This window comes from Jaculus jaculus, chromosome 11 (assembly GCF_020740685.1).
Source record: "Jaculus jaculus isolate mJacJac1 chromosome 11, mJacJac1.mat.Y.cur, whole genome shotgun sequence".
Taxonomy (NCBI): domain Eukaryota; kingdom Metazoa; phylum Chordata; class Mammalia; order Rodentia; family Dipodidae; genus Jaculus; species Jaculus jaculus.
In genome coordinates this window covers 34,695,406-34,707,688 of record NC_059112.1, presented here as the reverse complement: position 1 = coordinate 34,707,688, position 12,283 = coordinate 34,695,406, and the positions used below count along the sequence as shown (strand labels likewise).

The following is a 12,283-nucleotide window of genomic DNA, read 5'->3' as shown; positions in this document are numbered from 1 at the left end:
TATGCATTTAGTTTCTGCATCAAGTTCTATGAGAATGGTACTGAAATTATTGGCTTAGTTATCATAATTGTTAATATTTCTTTGGGACTTGCTATATAGCAGAGGCTATAGTTAGTATTTTATATGTTAGCATACCTCATCCTAATGAATAAAGCTGCATGTATTAACCTAAGTATACTAATGGGCATGTTGACTAGCTGAAATTCAGAAAGCTTACCTAAGCATTGTTGTTCACTCACAGAAATATGCTGATATGTTCTGTGAAATTCCCACCATTAAAGACAGGATACTGTCAAATTGTGAATGTATATTGCTCACTCAGGAATTCTCACTTATCTGTAACTGAGGGACCTACAGTTAGTATGTATCTCTTTTTATACTATAGCACAAAAAGAGTTTTCCTTTATTTTATTTTATTTTATGAGAGAGAGAGAGAGAAAGAGAGAATGGCAGGCCAGGGCATCTAGCTGCTGCAAATGAACTCCAGATGCATGTCACACTTTGTGCATTTGGCTTATGTGGGTCCTGGGGAATTGAAACAGGGTCCTTTGGCTTTTCAGGCAAGTGTCTTAACTGCTAAGCCACCCTACCAGCCCAAGAATTCATTTTACCAATTGCTTAGATTTCAATTGTAAAAAACCTGAATAGTCTTATGAAGACTAAAAATAATAACTTAATAAAGCTTCCTTTGTTTGGAAAATTTTAATTTACATGATTTATATTGCTTTATATTTATATAATAATACTTATTAAAGACAATAATACTGGAGGAAATTCTAAAACATTGAAAGTTCAGTTTACTCATCTCAATTTCTACTAGTTCGTCTTCTAATATGCTTTGACCAAATTCAGGAAAAAAAAAAAAATCTTAGCTTCTTACAGCACTAGTAATTCTTATTTTATTCATTTATTATAAATATTATTAAAGACTGACAAATGTGCTTAACAAAAATTAAATGACATGAAAGAAAATATGTTTTAAGGGCCTTTTCCCCCCTTATTTCTCCCCTCTTAATTCAGTTTCCTAGAAGTAAGTGCAATTCAAAAGCTATTAAGTAATCTTATTGTCACAAAAAAAAGACAAATTTTCAGTACTTACAAAAGCATATGCATCAGGGCAAGGGTGTCATTGATTTCCTTAGTGAAAGTTTATGATTGAAAAGCTGGATCAACAACAACAACAACAAAAGAATCATTTTCGAGGGCCATGGAAAGCACTTTGTAGCCATTATGGTTTTCATATGTGATTGAATAATGTAACCATCCATGCCAGTGAACACACAGACTAATGCCAAATCTTTCATTTCCACTAACAAGGTGGACTGAAATAAGCTTGATGAATTTTTGTTTTTGGTTTTCTTGTTGGGAGAGGGTTAGTATAGGCATTACATAAAAGGTATATTGACTAAAGGACATTTCTTCATTAAAAACTGTAAAGACCTTGTGATCATGCCCGTGTCAACCTAACTGGGACATGTGATTCCTGGATATGTTGTTAAATATTATTTCGGAGAGGGTCTGTCAGGTTAATTATGGAATAGACTAACATTTGAATAAATGGTTTGAATCAAGCAGATGTCCCTTCCCAGTCTGTGACTGTCTTTCCAATCTGTTGAGAACCGGAATATGCTGGGTTAGCATTCATTTCCCATGACTACCTGACCATGCCATCAATCTTCTTCCTCTTTTTCCAGCTTCTCAAGCCTTTATTCAAATATAAACAAAATCTTTCTAATTTTAATTGATTAATAAGACATAACTATTTTAAAGTATTTATTAAAAATGGCTATTTTAGGGCTGGAGAGAGATGGCTTAGTGGTTAAGGAGTTTGCGTGCAAAGCCAAAGAATCCCAGTTCAATTCTCCAGGACCTATGTAAGCCAGATGCACAAAGGGGAGCATGCTTCATGAGTTCATTTACAGTGGCTGGAGGCCCTGGTGTGCTGATTCTCTCTTTCTCTCTCAATTTCAAGTAAATATATAAATAATGTATTTTAAAAAATTTAAAATGGCTCTTTTATACTTAAAACATATATAATACATATCTATCTACATCTAGATGAATAAATACACTGAACTATTGTGCAATGGAAGATTATATTTCAGGATAGTGAGTACAAATTGGTTTGTCTGGAGGATATTAAAAAGAAAATTTTAACTTCAATTTATGGCAAAGAGCATAATAAAAATCTATTAATTAATTATATGTAGTTACTGTTTTTTGATTAGAGTAAAACCATTTTTCTCAGTTTTGCATGGTGTGAAAGCATATTTTTATGTGATTTGATGCTAACTGGATTTTGAACCACATTAAAAGAATGTCTAATGGAGGGGTAAACCAAGAATCATGGCCTTGAGCTGGAGAGATGGCTTAGTGGTTAAGCGCTTGCCTGTGAAGCCTAAGAACCCCAGTTCGAGGCTCGGTTCCCCAGGTCCCACGTTAGCCAGATGCACAAGGGGGCACACGCGTCTGGAGTTCGTTTGCAGATGCTGGAAGCCCTGGCACGCTCATTCTCTCTCTCTCCCTCTATCTGTCTTTCTGTCTGTGTCTGTCGCTCTCAAATAAATAAATTATTTTTTTTTTAAAAAAAGAATCATGGCCTTGACTTCAAATTGTCATTGTATGATAATTATTAATTTTGCAAAACACTAAGTAGATGTCATATTGTCTAAAGAAACTATCTGGGGATCATGTGTGATTTTTATGTAATTTAGTTTGGGCAGTTTATTTTGTAGTCATGAAAATATATAGATAATATTTGAATGTAAGTTTTGTCATAATGACAGCTAAATCACAACTGAGATTATACATCAAGTCTTTCCTGTTGTTTTTTCTATTATATTTAGGTCTTAGAAAAGTCATTGCTGGGAAGATATTTGTGAGGTAGAGTTATTATTCAAAAATCCAACTGAACTGACATATCAGGATTTTGTTTTAATTTTTCTCATATGATTAATGAATATTTACAAAGTTAATCAAGAATTGATAAAATAATCCAGGAAAAATCTGGCATACATTTAATTTTATGCTTTGAATAATCAAGATTTTTTGCTAACATTCATCAAATTTAAAAGTTAATCACTGAATTATTTATTTTTCACAGTAGAACATGACAAGCTTGAAAAGAAAAGTTATTTAAATAATTCCAGAGCTATATGACTATTATCAATCAATATTATGGAGAAGGAAGGATTTTCTACATTAGAGACTGTATAGCCTTTTTCAGTTAAGTATCTAATCAATACAGTAATATTTAGCATCTCTTCTGGTTTAGCAAGGCCATAGGATTAATAAAAATATGACTTTCCAGTGACCCTAGACTTCCAGGAGCATGATGATCCTCAGAAAAAATAAAGAGAGAGAGAAAGGAAAAGTGGGCTAGAGAGATGGCACAGAGGTTAAGGCACTTGCCTGTGAAGCCTAAGGACCCACGTTTGATCCCCCAGTACCCAGGTAAGCCAGATGCACAAACGGCACATACAGGTGGAGACTTTGTGCAGTGGCTGCAGGCCTTGGCATGTCCCTTCTCTCGATCTTTGTCTCTACCTGCCTCTTTCGCGCTCTCTTTCAAGTAAATAAATAAATAAAATACTTTTTTTAAAAAAAAGGAAAGGTTACAAAACCAGCTAGTGAAAACTAGCTTAGCACACCAAGGAGAAAAAGGAAAGAATAACAGGACAAAACAAAACAAACAAAAATTACCTTGGCATTGGAGAATATTTGAGGTTATTTCTAAGGAAGACAGGAATTTTCTTTTTCTTTTCTTCTCTTCCCTTTTCTTTTCTACTTCCTCTTCTGCTTCTTCTTTTTCTTCTGGTGAGTATGAAATAACATTGTAAGAGCATGCCCAGATGCACAGCCCATGGTAATGTGTTTTGTTGGCCAGAGGAAGACATAGGGTGTCCTTTTCTATTCCTTTTCAGATAAATCTTTGAGAGAGAATTTTTCATTTAAAGTGGAACTCCCAAATTTTTGGCTAGATGCTTACCAGTGAACCCCAGTGATCCTCTGGTCTCTGTACTGCTCAGCAATGGAGTTATAAGCATGCATGGCCATGTCTTGCCTTTTTCATGTTTGTGCTAGAGATTGAACATGGTTCCTCATGCTTATGCAGCAAATACCTGCTGAGACATCTCACCAGTTGCTCAAGAATTTTCCAAAGAAACTTTCATATTGACAAAAGCTTTAGAAGTTTTATCTTAGTCAAAAGTTTGAACACATAATATTTGTAATATTTTGTGTTTGGAAGCTAACTAACTAGTTTTCAATAGAATGTCAATATTTTCAGTGAGAGATACTGTCCGGGTGGGGGCTTCTGGGGAAAGTATTTGTTGCTCTCTTTTTGTTTGCTGATGTTAGTATTCAATATGTATTAATCATTTAGGTGTCCCATAATTAATCAGGCTGTGCATTTTTATAAAATAATATATTCAAGAAAATAAAATAAATGCCATAATAGAATCCTATTTGATTTTTTTTTAATTCTAGTTGCTCATTTCCTATGGAGATAATTTGTACAAGATGTTAAAATAATTTTTAATAAAAAGATACTATTTCCATCACCTGAGATCAAATGCTATAGAAAATTCAGGCAGCATGAAAAAGAAACCTTTAGCAATGAAAGAAGTAGCCTCAAAATTTGATTTGCCTCCTGCCCTAGACACAAATGGAGCGTTGTGCTGCTGAATTCTACATCCACACCTACATCAAACATTCTTGGGTTTAGGAAGATAAGCCTAACAGTTTTGAAAAGAAGATGTGAGAATGCTTTTTTTCCTCTTTCATCATAAGACTGAGACGTATTTAATTGTATTGAAAAGGTGCGATCAGCGTGGGGACTTGGGCCAGGGTGAGTGAGGTTTCAGGCAGAACAGTCTTCACATGAGTGATACACTTTTGTTGTGTTAGAGTTTTCACAGAATTATTCTCATAAAAACTTACCTGATTTATTTTTGGTAGTTGATGGAGGATTTATATCTAGGACTAATATGGGGGAAAACTATTTCCACAGATGAATGCATATAGTGAGAAAAAACCTGGAGGAAAAGAGCAGTTACACAGTGATGAGATCAGAAAAGAGCCCTACATGATTGAGTCCTTGGTAGCGCTAGAATTAACAATTCAATAATTCACAGAAAGCGATGTAAAGCCTATTGATGGTCCTGAACCTGCACATGAGGCCCTCTTTATTAGATGTAAAAGCTGTTGGGATGGGAAGAGCTAGCATGAAACTCTGATTCTAAGAAATGTATTACTGTGAGATACTAAGTAAGCAATGCCTGTCTTATGATATTGTCCAACTTAGTGTGGTTTCTACAAGAGGCTCTTTAGTGGGGACAGACAGTTCAGCTAATCATTTATGAGAAAGAAAAAAAAAAAAAGAGTAAGTTAGGTGGAGGCTGTGACCTGTCCTGTCGTCCATGAACAATGGGATCACATGGGAGATTATCAAATTCATGTGGGGAATGGTGGATCTGTCATAAGAGTTTCCTACACACAGAAGTAAGTTAGTGGGATTTCTGAACTGTGCTGCTTTCAGGAGCACAGGGCTCCAGTGATGGGTGGTCAACTTTTATTGTTTTTTTTTTGTTTTTTGTTTTTTGTTTTTTTTAGTCTCTCAAATATCACTGAATGACTCAAAACATATAGAGAAGTTAAGAATTGAATACTGCTGAGAAGTGGAAAGACAGACTCAATGTGTATACCGATGGAGTCTTTGTTGTGAACTGATCGTAACTGAATGGCGCCCTCTAGGGATGAGCATAGGGTACAAGCTTCATTCTTAAGCAAAGCAGAAATCTCAACCATTGTGGAGCCTTGACCTATTAATTATTTAAATGAAGTGTGTGTGAGTGGGAGTGTGTGTGTGTGTGTGTGTGTGTGTGATGTTGGGGTGAGAGCAGAGTTGTGGGCATGTATGCCCAGAAGTGTGAAAGTTTGTGTCTCCCTGCAATTCTATTTGAGTTCCCCTATTTTCCCATGATAGTGAGAGATCCTGTCATTGAGGGCACATATAAAATTTGATTGGTAAATGAAATTAAATGTTGTATTGCACAACATAAGCTAAGTATATTCTATTTGCACACTGATTGGGTATATTCAGTACTGAGCATTAGAGAAGTTAGCAGAAGCAACTTACCATGACAAAGACTGCAGGGTATATAACTTCACAAGGAGCCTGTGCCCGTAGGTCAGTGAACAAGGAGATGATACATTCTCAGGTAAAAGGAGGCAACAGAGATGAAGTAGGAATAGACAAGGCTGTACTCTTAGGGAAAGAAAATTCTGTAACTAAGCCTGAAATGGTAGGAAAAGGGTCTGGAAAATAAGGGTATTGAGGAGAGACGCCCTGTTGGCCACAACTGCGCAAGTGTCAGCCGTAAGGACACATGCCTACAACAGAAAGGAGAAACCCTTCTTACCTGCATGTTCCTGTCATCTTTCATACATCTCGTCTTGCAATCCACCTGAAAGCCAGTGGACAAGCATGCCTGTTAATAAAGGCATCTGAGCTAGCTAAGTTTTTCTTGTCTCATATTAGCTATGTAACATTTTATCTATGGCACTGTCTCAAAGATTTTCACATACTGTCACCAACTTCTCAGAACACCTCACATGAAAACACAAAATTCTAACATTTCATTCAACTTAAGGCTGGAAGAGATTCACCTGAGCCTGTTAGATGGTAAATGGAACAGGAATAAGGGGGAACATATTTCATTTATTCCATGTACATAGACCTGAATATATAGAAATGACATTTTTGAATTTTAAAGCCTGTAATTAATTGTGCCTATCTTTCTGCTGTATACTATGTTTTTTTTTTTTTTTTTTTTTGAGGTATGTTCTCACTCTAATTACAAGCTAACCTGGAATCCACTATTTAATCTCTGTGTGACCTTGAATTTATGGCAGTCCTCCTACCTCCACCTGGGTTCTGGAATTAAAGGCATGCGCCAGCACACCAAAGTCAGGATATTATTTTTAATGGGATTAATGTTCATTTTCCCCTCATTCATACCTTTTTATCACAGCTTTCTCCTTTACTTTATTTCTTATCACTAATAGCATATTTTGTGAGGATACATCATGTATTCATACCCTCTTTTCCCTCATTCCTGTCACCATTCTACTGGAGTCCCTCCTCAGTGGGGTTGCAGGTATTCCCCATGGGGCTACAGGGTAAGCATTGTGGTGGCAGCAGTCAGTTTTGGGTGGTAGGCAATCCTTCTGGCCATAGTGTCTCAACCTGTGGCTCTTATAATCTTTCTGCCTTCCCAACTTCCTCAAAATTTCCTGAGTCTGTCTTGTTTTGGGGATCTCATAAGTCTCTCCTATCCACAGCTCATTGTGGGTAGCAACCAATTGCTCATACTGGGCATTACAGACTAGAGATAAAAGTAAATAAGGATCGGCTTCATCGCGTCCTCTCCAGGGCCCTTCATTTCAGGTGCTCCCCTTTACTCTTGTTGAGGGTTTTATCATTTAGTCAGTCTTCAAGGGTAAAGGTTTCTAGGGTGCCAGTTCATTTTGGATTTATTTTTGTGTTTGTTTTCTATGGTATCATTTTTTTTTCTGACTACTAAGAACTGCATTATTATCACATCTATAACAAACCAAAACAAAAGTATATAATTTCCCTGAAGTTATTTCTCTTGTACTTGTTTTATTTAGTAAATGTGGTAGATTTTAAGAAAGTACCTTTAACCAATGAGCTATCACTCTCTCCAGCCCCTATTTGACATATTGCAATTTTTTTTTTCCTATTGCCAGATGCTCAAAGTGGCACATGCATTCTGGGGTTTGTTATCAATGGTTAGAGGTCCAAGTGTGCCCTCTCTCTCTCCCTTCCTCTCTCTCTCTCTCTCTCTCTCTCTCTCTCTGCTTCCAAATAAATAAATTTTAGAATATCCAGTTAAGATGGCAGTGTAGGAACCACATCAAAGCAGTCTAGGGGAGAAAAAGCCAAAAAACGAACGAACGAACGAAAGAAAGAAAGATAGATAGATAGATAGATAGATAGATAGATAGATAGATAGATAGATAGAAAAAAAGAAAGAAAAGAAAAAGAAAAACCAGCAAAATGCACTCTTTTACTAAAAAGTGAGGTACATAAGAAATTATCAACTATAGCAGAGAAGTAGGAGAGATCGAGAGCATCTAGAGCCCACATAGGCAGGCAGAAGCAGCTCCAGCAGCAGCAGCACCACGTCCATGTGGCCACACCTGCAACTCCGCCTGAGTCACAGAAAAAGCCACGTGAGGGGATTTTCCACTCACACTGGCCTCCTCACAAATTCAAGGAACAGCAGGGATCAGCTGAGCAGCTCCTGACAAAGAGGATATTGAGAAGGTCATGTCAGACACCATCCATAACCTCCCCTCTCTCACTGCCAGCGCAAGCACCAGCAAGCACCAGAGACCAGGGAAAGGGAGCTCATTTACAAAACACTCAACAAAGGCAGTCAGAACAGGGAACCATGGACCCAGACAGCCCACATGAACCCACAGGGCAGGCCCGCAGCATAATTGAGACCAAAATCATCCCAAAAGGTAACTGGGATTACACTATGTCAGTACTGGCCAAATAAGCATGGTATATGGGCTTGAATCAGAAGTGCTAACTGCACCTTCCATGTCAGGGTATATTATATGTTAAATCTGATGGATGGTCGGATTGCCACCCTTAAATAAGCTATATTTTGGGCTTGTCATCTGTTGGAGAGGGGGCTTTGCTTCAGAAAATTTCTACACCTCCTGTAGACATTAAAATCTTCCATCACCCTCTTCCACATTGTTCCCTGAGCATTGGCAGGTCTGTTAGCAGTCTTAACAGTCTTATTTCTTTTGAGAAGGTGGGGCTCTTTTCTCCATTTGTTAGAATAATCCTATTCGCATAAAGGCATAAAGGCATAAAGCATTTATATTTTACATGACTACAAAGTTATCACAAATCCCAAACTTTTTAGTCACAAGTATTTCACCTCTGCTGAAAGAAAACGTTTTTTTTTTTTTTTTTTTTTTTAAATATCCAAATAAGTTTAACACACAGTACCTGAATATGTGTCAACTAGGTATGTTAAAATGCTTACACTTCCTGTTCTCCTTTCTTCTTTCAGTGGGTTCCAGCATAAAAGGGATTGGCATGTGCAAGGTCATGATGAACAATGCTTGAAGAGACAGTGAAATTGTTCTGTGGGTTCCAGCATAAAAGGGATTGGCATGTGCAAGGTCATGATGAACAATGCTTGAAGAGACAGTGAAATCGTTCTGCACCAATGGCAAAATGTGGCGTGCACAGAATTCTGAGAGACTCACTGGGCCATCTGGGCTTCCACGACCTGTTGCTGTCCATTCCAGGGCTACCTGGCTAATTTTCTCCAGAAGGTTGTTCACTTGGAAACCCAGTGACTGGATCTACTTGTCCCATATTGGCAGAACTTCTCTTGTTTCAAAGTGAACTATCCCAACAATAAATCTATTCATCTTTCCTTCTGTTATCATCTGAGATGCTATCTTCTCTGCCTTAGCTGCAGGGATCTCTAAAATATCTCTAATTTCTTCAAAGATATATTATTATGTAACTTGCTTGCTGACAAGTTGTGCTTAATAATAGTTCTGTCCAAGATGCTGGAAATGTCAGTTTTCCTCACTTTCTGATGAAGCATCAGGATGGCAGTAAACTCCTGAAGCTGATTTTCCCAGATGATCCATATTATCTACATATGGTTTTGCTAGAATCCCATATGCAGCATGTTGCTGGCCACTTTCATCCTTAAAAAGAATAGCCAACATTCGAGAATGTTGCTGTCCTGCTGACACTACAATGGCGCAATGCAAAGTGTGCTTTAAGGCCTCTAGTCTTTTACTTTCATGGACTATTGTCTTGTGAGAGAGCTCACTGTACCTTTGTGCAGCTTCAGTGAATTTTTGTCTATAATGAAGAACACATGCATAGCATACTTTATAATGTATTTGTAACTGTTCATTGGTTGATTTTCTGCAGTAATGATGTTGGGTTGATGTAACCCTCTGCCTGAACAGGATCATCCTCCTCCAGATACAGCCTAGCAATCTTCAAGTAGGTCTCCAGCTTGTAATATACATTGCACTGTTTTTGTCCTGTTTCCAAAGGAATTTCCACCAACACTTGGGCAGTGTTTCTCTAATCTTCTTTCTCATACATAGATGCAGGAGGCTATTTTATGGAAGCAACCTGCTCCTGGATTTTCTCCAAGGTACATTTATAGATGTCTTTGTCTGTGCTATCAGGCAGATTGGGGAGGTGTGTGCAGAAATCAGTCAGCAACTATCATGAGATCAGAAGACTGACATTCTCATTTACCATTGCCCACCAGAACTTTATGAGAACCACTCACATTTATGAGCTGGGCCCAATTCTGTCACTTGGCTACCACCCTCCTCCATCCAGATAATCCAATGTTAGCAGTCTTATTTAGTGCTAAGTTCTCTGTAGCTTCTGGGTTTCTGCTCCTACATGTTTTCATTAACCACTGTGTCTTTCACCATTTTCCTGGAGCTGGTTGTCAAGGTAGCAGCGGGAACAATACTCATGTCACCGTTTCCTATGCAATTTTCTACTGATGTCCTTTTGCAATATTTTCCAAGTGTATATGCATAGGGAATCAAAAAGCAAACTAGAAGGTGCTCATATGCAGATGCAATCTTCTTTGATTCTTTATAACACTATCTCCATATAATTATTCTTGAAAGTTATCTATTCTTTTCATGCACCTGAGTCCATACCACATCTGAAAAGCACATGAAAAACTGGAATATTACAGATTGGTAGACAAATTGTCCTGGGTTATCTTCATGACCTTTATAGCCATTCATTGCACACTTCTGTTTATGATCTGATATTATTCTGAATACTAGGTAAATCCTTTTGAAATGTAGAAATAAATTCTTTGCTTCCATCAACTCTAAGGTTAAGAATGCCATCACATAGCATCTAAGGACTATAGACTTTACCATTTGACTATAACCTTCTTACCTGATGTTTCTAACAATACATTTTTGACATACTTTGATTTTTAATTCTTCTGTTACTCTTAAAAAATACTTCATGAAACTGATACCACATTAGAACATGGTATATGAAGTAACCCAAATCTCTGTTCTCAGCCCACTGCTGTTTGGATACAGTATAAATTATTTCTCATTCCCCTTGAGGCAAGAGTTATGATTTTGCTTCTCCAGAGATAAGAAACTGGGATGCACATATAGAGGCCACAAGCCAGTTTCTTTCTTAAAACTGTCCAGTGCTCATTCACTAATAACTCTTGGTTTCCAAAAAGTTTCTTTAAGAAAGCAGTCTTCTAAATAACTTGTATTTTAAGGTCTTTCCCAACAGATGCTCTATTCAAAAGAACAAATATACTAACAACTGAATATCTTTTCCAGGACATTATTCAAATGCCTCAGTTTAATTATCACTTATATTTTTGTCATAGTATTTCTATATATAGTTTTTCTATGATGAACAGAGAGTCTGATTAATCTTTATTTGTATTCTTTGCAATTACTGATTTGGGAGAAATTTCAGATTTGTGGAGTTTCCCCAGGACTGTGATCTCCAACTTTATGTTCTTATGCATTTTAACAACTAATTGTGAAAACAGTTTCCAAGAATGGTAAATTATCAACTGTGAGATTTCTTAGGGAGAATTGGTATCCAAGGGAAGTCCAGAAAGACTCAAGCCAGAAGGGAATCCCCAGCCTTGCCAGCCTTGCCCATCTGGAAAGAGGGAAGAGAGATTGAAAAACTCTTCTACACATAAAATATCTCCCAGCAGGTCCCTGATGCACTTCAAACAATTCAGACTATTGCCAAGGCTCTTTGTTTCCCACCAGGAATATATGATAAGACACAATTTCTGAAGACTCTACATGCCTGGGCTGCAAGGTCACCAAGAAATCAAACTGGGGCTGAGCTAAAAGCCGCCACCCTGTAGACCAACTGACAGAAAACCAGAAAAGGCTGCACTTCATGCAGGCCTGTGGGAGACAGAAGCCATCAATGGTGAAAACAGTGGACATTGCAAGCCTCAAGTTTGGCCAGTTAGGCCAAATGAGCCAACAGATGCAACAGTGGCATGTCTGTTATGGAGGAAACCAACTGCTTGATAATTGGATTGGAGATCTGCTCTATAGGAGGGAATACATGCCTGGCAATGAAAACCTACTCTAAAGCCTATGGTGGGGGAGGTCATGAACATTAGGAATGCAACACCTGCTCTTTTCTGGCTAAATGCATATA

General features: G+C 37.5%; 1 pseudogene; it reads right to left on the bottom strand.

Moving 5' to 3' along the window:
- Positions 1-9,314: 9,314 nt before the first annotated feature.
- Positions 9,315-10,348, bottom strand: LOC101605795 (annotated as a pseudogene).
- Between the last annotated feature and the right edge of the window lie 1,935 nt (positions 10,349-12,283).